Source organism: Rhinoderma darwinii, chromosome 5 (assembly GCF_050947455.1).
Source record: "Rhinoderma darwinii isolate aRhiDar2 chromosome 5, aRhiDar2.hap1, whole genome shotgun sequence".
In the NCBI taxonomy this organism is placed as follows: domain Eukaryota; kingdom Metazoa; phylum Chordata; class Amphibia; order Anura; family Rhinodermatidae; genus Rhinoderma; species Rhinoderma darwinii.
This window is the reverse complement of record NC_134691.1, coordinates 299153729-299166388: the sequence shown is the minus strand read 5'-3', so window position 1 is coordinate 299166388 and position 12660 is coordinate 299153729. Positions and strand designations below refer to the sequence as shown.

The following is a 12660-nucleotide window of genomic DNA, read 5'->3' as shown; positions in this document are numbered from 1 at the left end:
TATAAGTGGCCTATCTTCTACATAATGTGATTGGCGCTGTAATGTAGATAACAGCAGTGGTTTTTATTTAGAAAAACAATAAATTTTGACCAAGTTATAACCTATTTTAGATTTATGCTAATGACTTTCCTAATGCCCAAATGGGTGTTTTTAGCTTTTGACCAAGTGGGTGTTGTAAAGAGAAGTGTATGATGCTGACCAACTAGCGTCATACACTTCTCTCTATTCATGTACTCAGCACACAGTCATCTTGCGAGATCACGATGTGCTGTCACTTACTCACAAATTAACATTACTGAAGTGTCTTGAGAGTGAATAGACATCGCTGCCAGTCAGGACGCGATGTCTATTCACAATCTCGACACTTCGGTAACGGTTGTGTGGAACTTAATTACAGCAAGCATGATCTCGATGTGCTGTAAGTCCCACACAAACGTTACCGAAGTGTCGGGATTGTGAATAGATGTCTGGAAGCGATGTCTATTCACTCTTAAGACACTTCAGTAACATTAATGTGTGAGTAAGTGACAGCACATCGTGATCTCGCAAGATCACTATGTGCTGAGTACATGAATGGAGAGAAGTATATGATGCTGATTTGTCAACGTCATACACTTCTCTTTACAACGCCCACTTGGTCAAAAGCTAAAAAACGCCCAGTTGGGCATTAAGAAAGTCATTAACATAAATCTAAAATAGGTCATAACTTGGTCAAAGTTGATTGTTTTTCTAAATAAAAACCACTGTTGTTATCTACATTACAGCGCCGATCACATTATGTAGGAGATAAGGCACTTATAATGTGGTGACAGAGCCTCTTTAACCCCTTCCCTCTTTGGCCGCTTTTGACCTTCCTGACAGAGCCTCATTTTTCAAATCTGACATGTTTCACTTTATATGGTAATAACTCCGGAATGCTTTTACCTATCCAAGTGATTCTGAGACTGTTTTCTCGTGACACATTGGACTTTATGTTACTGGCAAAATTTGCCCGATACATTCAGTATTTAATTGTGAAAAACACCAAAATGTAGCGAAAAATTGCAAAAATTTGCATTTTTCTCAATTTAAATGTATCTGCTTGTAAGACAGGCAGTTATACCACACAAATGTTGCTAACTAACATCCCCCATATGTCTACTTTAGATTGGCATCGTTTTTTGAACATCATTTTATTTTTCTAGGACGTTACAAGGCTTAGAACTTTAGCTGCAATTTCTCACATTTTCAAGAAAATGTCAAAATGCTATTTTTACAGGGGCCAGTTCAGTTGTGAAGTGGGTTTGAGGTCCTTAGATATTAGAAACCCCAATAAGTCACCCCATTTAAAAAAATGCACCCCTCAAAGTATTCAAAACAGCATTTAGAAAGTTTCTTAACCCTTTAGACATTGCGCAGGAATTAAGGCAAAGTAGAGGTGAAATTTACATAGTTCATTATTTTTTTCCAGAAATTCATTTTGAATCCATTTTTTTTGTACCACAGAAGGTTTTACCAGAGAAATGCAACTCAATATTTATTGCCCAGGTTCTGCAGTTTTAGGAAATATCCCACATGTGGCTCTAGTGTGCTACTGGACTGAAGCACCGGCCTCAGAAGCAAAGGAGCACCTGGTGGATTTTGGGTCTCCTTTTTATTAGAATATATTTTAGGCACCATGTCAGCTTTGAACAGGTCTTGTGGAACTAAAACAGTGGAAACCGCCCAAAAGTGACCCCATTTGGGAAACTACACCCCTCGAGGAATTTATATAGGGGTGTAGCAAGCATTTTGACCGGCCAGTTTTTTTGCAAAAATGTTTGGAACTAGGCCATGAAAATGAAAATCTAAATTTTTTCAAATAAAATGTAGGTTTAGCTAATTTTTTTTCATTTCCAAAAGAACTAAAGTAGAAAAAGCACCACAACATTTGTAGAGCAATTTCTCCCGAGTAAAACAATACCCCACATGTCGTAACAAACGGTTATTTGGACACACGGCAGGGCTTAGAATGGAAAGAGCGCCATTTGGCTCTTGGAGCTCAAATTTAGCAGGAATGGTTTGCGGAGGCCATGTCGCATTTGCAAAGCCCCCTAGGGAACAAAACAGTGGAAACCCCCAACAAGTGACCCCATTTTGGAAACTATACCCCTCGAGGAATTTATCTAGGGGTGTAGCAAGCATTTTGACCGGCCAGTTTTTTTGCAAAAATTTTTGGAACTAGGCCATGAAAATGAAAATCTAAATTTTTTCAAATAAAATGTAGGTTTAGCTAATTTTTTTTCATTTCCACAAGGACTAAAGGAGAAAAAGCACCATAAAATTTGTAAAGAAATTTCTCCCGAGTAAAACAATACCCCACATGTGGTAATAAACGGTTGTTTGGACACACGGCAAGGCTTAGAATGGAAAGAGCGCCATTTGGCTCTTGGAGCTCAAATTTAGCAGGAATGGTTTGCGGAGGCCATGTCACATTTGCAAAGCCCCTAAGGTGACAAAAAAGTGGAAACCCCCAACAAGTGACCCCATTTTGGAAACTATACCCCTTGAGGAAATTATCTAGGGGTATAGTGAGCATTTTGATCCCACAGGTTTTTTGCAGAAATTTTTGGAAGTAGGCTGTGAAAATGAAAATCTACATTTTTTCAAATAAAATGTAGGTTTAGCTAATTTTTTTTCATTTCCACAAGGACTAAAGGAGAAAAAGCACCATAAAATTTGTAAAGAAATTTCTCCCGAGTAAAACAATACCCCACATGTAGTAATAAAAGGCTGTTTGGACACACGGCGAGGCTGAGAAGGGAAAGAGCGCCATTTGGCTTTTGGAACTCAAATTTAGCAGGAATGGTTTGCGGAGGCCATGTCACATTTACAAAGCCCCTGAGGGGACAAAACAGTGGAAACCCCCCAACAAGTGACCCCATTTTGGAAACTACACCCCATGAGGAAATTATCTAGGAGTACAGTGAGCAGTTTGACCCCACAGGTGTTTTACAGAACTTATTGGAAGTAGGCCGTAAAAATGAAAATCTACATTTTTTGAAATAAAATGTAGGTTTAGGTTTTTTTTTTCATTTCCACAAGGACTGAAGGAGAAAAAGCACCATAAAATTAGTAAAGCAACTTCTCCCGAGTAAAACAATACCCCACATGTGGTCATAAACGGCTGTTTGGACAAACGGTAGGGCTCAGAATGGAACTAGCACCATTTGGATTTTGGATAGTGTCTGGGCGCCATGTCACATTTGCTGAGCCCCTGTAGTACTAGTACAGTGGAAACACCCCAAAATTGACTCCATTTGGGAAACTGCACCCCTGAGGAATCATCTAGGGGTATAGTGAAAATTTTGATCCCAAAGGTTTTTTGCTGAATTAATTAGAATTAAGCCATGAAAATGAAAAATATTTTTTTTTTCCAACAAGATGTCGTTTTAGATCAACATTTTTCATTTTTACAAGGAATAGAGAAGAAAAAGCACCCCAACATTTGTAAAGTAATTTCTCCCGAGTACGGTAACACCCCATATGTGGTTATAATAAGCTGTTGACATATATGGGAGCATTCAGAAGAAAAGGAGCGGTATTTATCTTTTGGAGCGTAGATTTTGCTGGAATGGTTTGCGGACGCCATGTTGCATTTGCAAAACCCCTGATGTACCAAACAAAAGTGACCCCGTTTTAGAAACTACACCCCTAAAGGCATTTATCAAGGGATGTAGTGAGAATTTAGACTCCACAGGTGTTTTTCAGAAATGAATACGCAGTGGATGGTGCAAAGTGAAAATTGCAATTTTTCCACTGATCTGCCCATTCACCACACAAGATGTTGTGCCCCTAGAGAATCTTACCCCATAAATTGTTAAGCGGGTTCTCCCGGGTATGGTAATGCCTTACTTGTGGCCATAAATTGCTGTTTGGGCACACTGTAGGGCTAAGAAGGGAAAGACCGCCATTTTGAGCATGGATTTTGCTTGGTAGTTTTGTTTGAGTTTTGCTGGTATTCAGTTTATAATGTGGTGGCATATGTAATCTGTGCGGAGAACATCAGGGTATATGTAAGCTGTGCGAAGTACATCAGGGTATATGTAATCTGTGCGGAGAACATCAGGGTATATGTAAGCTGTGCGGAGTACATCAGGGTATATGTAAGCTGTGCGGAGTACATCAGGGTATATGTAAGCTGTGCGGAGTACATCAGGGTATATGTAAGCTGTGCGGAGTACATCAGGGTATATGTAAGCTGTGCGGAGTACATCAGGGTATATGTAAGCTGTGCGAAGTACATCAGGGTATATGTAAGCTGGGCGGAGTATATCAGGGTATATGTAAGCTGTGCGGAGTACATCAAGGTATATGTAAGCTGTGCGAAGTACATCAGGGTATATGTAAGCTGGGCGGAGTACATCAGGGTATATGTAAGCTGTGCGAAGTACATCAGGGTATATGTAAGCTGTGCGGAGTACATCAGGGTATATGTAAGCTGTGCGGAGTACATCAGGGTATATGTAAGCTGTGCGAAGTACATCAGGGTATATGTAAGCTGTGCGGAGTACATCAGGGTATATGTAAGCTGTGCGGAGTACATCAGGGTATATGTAAACTGTGAGGAGTACATCAGGGTATATGTAAGCTGGGCGGAGAACATCAGGGCATAATAAGAGGGTATAATAATGGGGTAAATAATACAATTCTCCATAGATGTGTGTTACGATGTGAAGCGATCCGTTATGCGCAGGCCGGTGTCACACAGATAAACGGTTTTCTTTCTTATCCCCCTTTTGTAACGCTCTGCACCTTTTGGGGACTTTTTCTCCTTCGTAGTTTGGGAAATATTGCTGGGAAAGTTTTGCGCTGGTATAATACGGGCGCCCTCGATTCCAGCGGATGTGCGATGTCCAGTGGCGGATTATCATATGGGCGATTCGGGCGGCCGCCCGGGGCCCGAGGCTCCCAGGGGGCCCATGGCAGCCCGAACCGCACATTATCGTACAAAACTATTCAGCGCGCTAGCGCTGCTAATTTCCGAAGATGAGGAGGGGAGGAGCAGGGAATTGGCCGGGAAAGGGGTAGGACACGCCTCCCTGACAAGTGCGGGCGCCGCCATGAGTAACAGAACAGCGACGGACGGCTGTTCTGTTGCTCTAAAGCTGCAAGAGAAGACCCGGGCGGGCGTTCACCGGCGCTGAGGTTAGTCGGCTTATCCTCCTGCCCAACTGGTTCCCGACCGCTGGCTGTATTTTTACGGCCAGCGGTCAGGGACGGGTCCTTAAAACCCGAGCCATAGACTTTCTACGGCTCGGGTTTTAACTTGCTGCCCGCGCGATTCGGCAGCTGAATGTCGGGTCTCCGGCTGTCAGTGACTGCCGGGGACCCTGAGGAGAAGACAGAAGCAGCTTTCGCTGCTTCTGTCTTCTCCGATGTCTTCTTACACAGCGTTCAATGAACGCTGTGTATAGGAATAGAGACAGCAGCAGCGGCGCTGTCTCTATTCCTCCCGGTGATCATGTGACTGGTCACATGATCGCCGGGTGCCGTTACTAACATACTGCTGCTGGGTCTTACTAGACCCAGCACAGCCCTATTAGTGACAATCGTCACTATGAGAGGGCTGATTTCCCCTGTAACTGGGGCTGCTGTGCAGCTCCAGTTACAGTGGAAAAGATGGTGTAAAAGAAAGAAAAAAAAATATATAAAGTTCCCCAAAGGTCTTTTTTGACCTTTGAGGAACAGACCATAGTAATAAAAAAATAATAAAGTAAAGTGCAAAAAAAAATTAAATAATAAATACACATAAAATACCCACCCCCAAAAAAAACGTTCCCCCTCCCGCCAAACATTGTTGTAACGCTAGCGCTGACCCAATTACCCTAATATAGACATGTAATATATTAAAATTTACGGTAAACAATGACGATTACAAATAAAAGGTCTATTTTAGGGTAAAACTATGTTATTACCAAAAAAAATAGCTGAAACGTAAAAAAGCTTATTTTTTTTACTATTATTTTCAAACTTTATGAATAAAAATTCTAAAATAGCAAAAAAGTGTGCATAAAAACGATAAAAAAGGAAACCTGCATTGTCTACGGAAAAAAACGTTGCAAAAATCACGTCTTTTTTTTTTTTCTTTTTATAAAAATGTGTGTTTGGTGCAACTTTGTAATTCCGTTTTATTAAAAAATATTTTCACTTTTTGAGATACAGCTGCTTTGTATCCTGTATCCGTCAGGTCAGCAGGACTGACGGGATCAGTGAAACGGGCCTTGCGCTAAATTATAATCTTAGATGTGATAGATTTGAGGTGGATCCTGCGTGTCACTGATCCTGTCAGTCCTGCTGACCTGACGGATACAGGATACAAAGCAGCTGTATCTCAAAAAGTGAAAATATTTTTTAATAAACTCAATCACACACATACTAATATATATATATAAAATTATGATAACGTTTTTAAATGTGTACATAACCTCGTGGCACTATATACAAGGGGGAGCGCTGTGTGCCACTATATACAAGGGGGATATATACAAGGGGAGTGCTGTGTGGCACTATATACAAGGGGGATATATACAAGGGGAGTGCTGTGTGGCACTATATACAAGGGGGAGCGCTGTGTGGCACTATATACAAGGGGGAGCGCTGTGTGGCACTATATACAAGGGGGAGCGCTGTGTGGCACTATATACAAGGGGGAGCGCTGTGTGGCACTATATACAAGGGGGAGCGCTGTGTGGCACTATATACAAGGGGGGGCTGTGTAGTGCTATCCACAGTGGTATGTGTGTGGCGCTCTTTATAGGGGGGCTTTTTGGTGCTATTTACAAGAGGGGGAGGGCTGTGTGGCGCTCTCTACAGGGGGCTGTATGGCACTATCTATATAGGGCTGTGTGTAACACTCTCTACGGGGGGATGTGTGATATATAGAGGGGGCTGTGTATGGCGATATCTATGGGGGTGTGTAATATCTACAGGGGCTGTGTGTGGCACTATGTACAGGGGGCTGTGTGTATGTGGTGTTTTACAGTGTGTGGTATTATTATATTCAGGCGCGCAGTGTTTGGTGCTATTATATTTAGGGGCACAGTATGTGGCACCATGATAACTTTATTTTCGTTTATAGGTGTGGAAATGTTGGAAAAGTGAGGAGACGTCTGAGTGGCAAATTCTGCAGAAATGGGTCATGGCCGGGAGAAGTCGTCATGAGTGCTGGACCGGATGGAGAAGAAAAGAGGAAAAAACTACTAGAATCTGAGACGTCGTCACCTGTGAGTCACTAGATTTATAGAGAATCTGTCACCTTTCCTGACATGTTTATTATAGGAATCCTTGTATTTCACAAAAAGTCTGCAGTCCAGGACTGATAGACAATTCCCCTTGTCAGGAGGTTGTGTCCCTGCACAGTGTGATACTGTCAGTATGTAGGGACACCGCGCTGTGACAAGGGAAATCGTAACACTGTTAATGCTTGCCCAAAAAGGTAGTGTTAAAAATAGTTACGGCAGGGCGGCGGTGAGGAAGGGGGGCCCAAGTTTGGGTAACAGCCCAGGGCCCATGGTCTACTTAATCCGCCACTGGCGATGTCCCTTCCCTTTCCTAGTTCCTAAATACTAGGGTCCTGAAACTGCAGGAATGTTCCCCTCCGGCCTGCGCATTGAGATGTTATTTCATCACCGCATTACTAGTGCCGTAACTTTTTTGTTTTTCAGTTGATTGAGCGGTGTGCGGGCTTGTTTTTTGCGAGACGGGCTGTAGATTTTATTGGTACCATTTTGGAACACATACGACTTTTTGATCACTTTTTATTTCATTTTTTGGTAAAGGAAATTACCAAAAACAAGCAATTCTGGAATCGTTTTTTATTGGTTTTTTTATCGGCATCCACAGTGCGCCCTAAATTACATGTTAGCTTTATTCTGCGGGTCGATACGATTACGGCGATACCAAATTTATATAGTTTTTTTTATGTATTGCGGCTTTTGCACAACAAAATCACTTTTTTTATAAAATCATTTGTTTTCTGTGTCGCCATATTCTAAGACACATAACGTTATTATTTTTGCGTGCACAAAGCGGTGTCAGGGATTATTTTTTGCGGGACGGATTGCCGTTTTTATTGGTACTATTTTGGAGTAAATATGACTTTTTGATCACTTTTTATAGCATTTTTTGGAAGGAGATGTGACCTAAAAACAAAGATTCTGGCGTTGTTTTTCATGGTTTTTTTTTACGGCGTTCACCGTGCGGGATAAATTACATAATAGTTTTGTAGTTTGGGTCGTTACGGACGCGGCGATACCAATTATGTATAGTTTTTTTTTAATTTTTACGGTTTTTCCCATAATAAAAGACTTACTATGGGGAAAAAGTCAGTTTAGCTTTATTTTTATTTGAAATGTGTGTGTTTTTATTGTTTTACCACATTTTTATTATCTTTTTTTTACTTTTCTGACTTGTCCCACTAGGGGACATGAGGGCCTGATGCCCCGATCGCTACTCTAATACACTGCACTACATACGTAGTGCAGTGTATTAGCGCTGTCAGTTATTCACTGACAGCAAGCCTATGAGGACACGCCGAAGGCGGGTCCTCATCGGCTCCCGTACAAGGCAGACTCGGACGCCATTTTATGGCGTCCGATTGCCACAGCAACCCAGCGATTGCATCACTGGGTTGCCGATCGGGTGAAAACCTATCAGATGCTGCGCTCTATTGAGCGCAGCATCTGAGGGGTTAATCTGCCGGATCGGAGAGTAGCTCCGGTCCTGGCAGTTACAGGAGGGTGCCAGCTGTATAATACAGCTGTCACCCCGCGGTGATGGTGCCGGCTCTGCTTCTGAGCCCGCACAATCACTGCGCCGTACATGTACGGCGCTTTGTGGGAAGCACCTCCCGACAGCGCCGTACATGTACGGCGCATGTCGGGAAGGGGTTAAGGTTAAATTTCTATAACAATACTCCAGTATTTACTTCATACTAGGTTTCAGGTTAGCCAAGCATTTCGGATATCAGCATTATCCAGTAGATCAAACACAAAAGTCACTGATCAAAATGAAATTTTGTCTGTAACAAACTAGTGAAAATCATATAAAATATCCAAATTTTATAGTGTCTACTTTTGTTTTAAGGGAAATTATTTCTAAGCTATTCACAAAGACAACATCTGCCTTCTAGCACGGAAGTAGTTAAAGAGGCTCTGTCACCAGATTTTGCAACCCCTATCTGCTATTGCAGCAGATAGGCGCTGCAATGTAGATTACAGTAACGTTTTTATTTTAAAAAAACGAGCATTTTTGGCCAAGTTATGACCATTTTTGGAGTTATGCAAATGAGGCTTGAAAAAAAGTCCAAGTGGGTGTGTTTAAAAGTAAAAGTCCAAGTGGGCGTGTATTAGGTGCGTACATCGGGGCGTTTTTAATACTTTTACTAGCTGGGCGCTGTGAAGAGAAGTAACATCCTCTTCTCTTCAGAACGCCCAGCTTCTGACAGTGCAGATCTGTGACGTCACTCACAGGTCCTGCATCGTGACGGCCACATCGGCACCAGAGGCTACAGTTGATTCTGCAGCAGCATCAGCGTTTGCAGGTAAGTCGCGATCTTACCTGGGCGTTCTGAAGAGAAGAGGATGTTACTTCTCTTCAGAGCGCCCAGCTAGTGAAAGTATTAAAAACGCCCCGATGTACGCACATAATACACGCCCACTTGGACTTTTACTTTTAAACACACCCACTTGGACTTTTGCAAGCCTCATTTGCATAATTACAAAAATGGTCATAACTTGGCCAAAAATGCTCGTTTTTTAAAAATAAAAACGTTACTGTAATCTACATTGCAGCGCCTATCTGCTGCAATAGCAGATAGGGGTTGCAAAATCTGGTGACAGAGCCTCTTTAAGTGGATTATGTTACCAAACACCTTCTAATGCGGAGCACAGTGCATCAGTAACTTTCTATTGTAATGTAAAGAAATGGGACATGTATTTAAAGAATGCTGGGAACAAGAAGAATTAATCTGGAAAAATGAATCACAGTGTTGTATATGGGAAGTATCATTGAAACATAAATTAAGTGTTCTGGGAATCATTTATAAAACACAACTGCATAGTTGAACATTATCCTCCATTTCAATTACCAGTATGTATCAAGCTGCACTACACTGCTACATCTTAATGTTGCTATTGAAACTTTTTTCTTTCCAAATTTTCTCTACAGTCAATTACTGTAAGAGTGACACCTGCATGTTACAGGAAGGTACTACACATAAACAAATTAAACATCCTGGATTTGAGCATGACTCTAATTTGAGAAATGTATCACTGTGAAAAATATCTTAACAGATCATGATCACTATTTAATAATAAATGCATAGAAGTATATCGTTTTGAATATTGCAATATAATATAAGAACTGTATTAAAAAATTAATCCGAATGCTATGTTCACCTTTTACAACAATTCACTTTATTGTTCCAATGAATGTAAAATAGAAAAAATGAAGTAAAGTTGAAATATTGTACTGTTTTAAGTATAAAGCTCCTGTGCATACCTATTTGTCCCTATGGCTACAGACTACAAACAAGCTTTATCTGATACTGCAGTCTTGCTAAATATCAGTCCCACTGCCCACTCTGTTTGATAACTTAATGACAGTGGGATTGTGGACAAATAGAAAGGAGTGTCACAGGACTATAGGATCAGACTACACACAGGGTTTATTTGAAGTCTGTAACCATGGAGATACATACAGTACTGTGCAAAAGTTTTAGGTAGTTGCAAATTCTGCAAAAGAATGCTTTAAAAAAAAGAAGTGTTAATAGTTGTTTGTTTTTTTCGCAATTAACAAAATACAAAGTGAACGAACACAAGAGAAATCTAAATGAAATCAATATTTTGTGTGACCACCCTTTGCCCTCAAAACCGAGCATCAATTCTTCTAGGTACAATTGCACAAAGTCATGGATTTTGTATGATTATAGTCAGGTGTATGATTAACCAATTATACCAAACAGGTGATAATGAGCATCATTGTCACATGTAGGTTGAAACACAGTCATTAACTGTAACAGAAACAGCTGTGTAGGAGGCTTAAAACTGGGTGAGGAGCAGCTAAACTCTTCTGCAAAGGTGAGGTTATGAAAGACTGTTTCATGTCACAGGTTCACCATGGCAAGACTGAGCACAGCAACAAGACACAAGGTAGTTATACTGCCTCAGCAAGGTCTCTCCCAGGCAAAAATTTCAAAACAAACTTGGGTTTCAACATGTTCTGTTCAAGCTCTTTTGAAGAAGCACAAAGAAGCGGGCAACATTGAGGACCACAGACGCAGTGGTCAGCCAAAGGAAACTTAGTGCAACAGATCAAAGACACATCTGGCTTACTTCCCTTCAAAATCAGAAGAGGTCCAGCAGTGCCATTAGCTCAGAACTGGCAGAAACCAGTGGGACTCAGATACACCCATCTACTGTTTGGAGAAGTCTGGCCAGAATGTCGTTATGAAAGAATTGCAGTCAAAATGCCATACCTTCAACGTGCAAACAAGGCCAAGCGATTCAACTATGCACAAAAACCTAGGTACTGGGGTGCAGAAAATTGGCAGCATGTGCTCTGGACTAATGAGTCAAATTTTTTAATATTTGGCTGTAACAAAAGGCAGTTTGTTCACCGAAGGGCTGGAGAGCGGTACAATAATGAATGTCTGTAGGCAACAGTGAAGCATGGTGGAGGTTCCTTGCAAGTTTGGGGCTGCCTTTCAGCAAATGGAGTTGGGGATTTGGTCAGGATTGATGGTGCGCTCAATGTCATGAAATACAGGCAGATACTTATCCATCATGCAATACCATCCGGGAGGCATCTAATTGGCTCTAAATTTATTCCACAGCAGGATAACGACCCCAAACATACATCCAATGTCATTAAGAACTATTTTCAGCGTAACTAAGAACAAGGAGCCCTGGAAATGATGATATGGCCCCCACAGAGCCCTTATCATCGAGTCTGTCTGGGATAACATGAAGATCTGTGATTACTTCTTCATAATGTTTGCAGAGTTCCTTTAAAAACTGATCAAGTGTACCTAAAAGAATTGATGCCGTTTTGAAGGCAAATGTTGGTCACACCAAATATCGATTCAATTTAGATTTCTCTTCTGTTGATTCACTTTTCAAAGTTTTTGAAATTATTCTTACTTTGCAGCATTTTTCCACAACTGCCTAAAACTTTTGCACAGTACTTTAGGTCTGAATACAAGTTGTAGATACAAAATGGTAGGATATTTTTTAATCAAGAGCACTTTTGCTTTGATAAACAACAAATTTAATTGTCTAGAACTATTTTCAACTTTTGGAATATTCTAAGATTAAAGGGATTTTCCTAGAATCATAAATCATAAATGATCACCTATGTGTTAATTTCTCGAACCTCCCCATTCCTCCTCACTGCTCGACCGCATTCAAAGTCTCTGGGAATGATGAAAACAGCCGAGTAGAGTTCTCGGCTGTTTCCAGCATTCTCATAGACCTTGAATAGAGCGGCGGACCCAGCAGAGGGGCCCCAGAGATCAGAAAATTATAACCTCTCCTGTGAATAGGTGATACTGTATGATTCTGGGAAAAACCCTTTAACCCTTTTCCGTCACTAATATGCCTATTTACGTGGGGAAAGGGTGTTTAAAGATGGCGCCAGCTC

The 12660-nt window shown here is 41.2% G+C and overlaps 1 protein-coding gene and 1 long non-coding RNA gene across 5 annotated transcripts in view; one reads left to right on the top strand and one right to left on the bottom strand.

Annotated features, from left to right (window-relative positions):
- LOC142652004 (sodium channel protein type 5 subunit alpha-like) overlaps positions 1 to 12660 on the bottom strand; it is a 358710-nt gene that overhangs the window by 241764 nt on the left and 104286 nt on the right. The window lies entirely within an intron of this gene.
- LOC142652005 (uncharacterized) overlaps positions 1 to 12660 on the top strand; it is a 94166-nt gene that overhangs the window by 8910 nt on the left and 72596 nt on the right. The window contains exon 4 of one of the 4 annotated variants that reach the window (XR_012847756.1): positions 7100 to 7244. The exons of the other annotated variants lie outside the window; for them this stretch is intronic. This is a non-coding gene — a long non-coding RNA (uncharacterized LOC142652005). The remainder of the gene's footprint in view (positions 1 to 7099; positions 7245 to 12660) is intronic. 4 annotated transcript variants of the gene reach the window in all.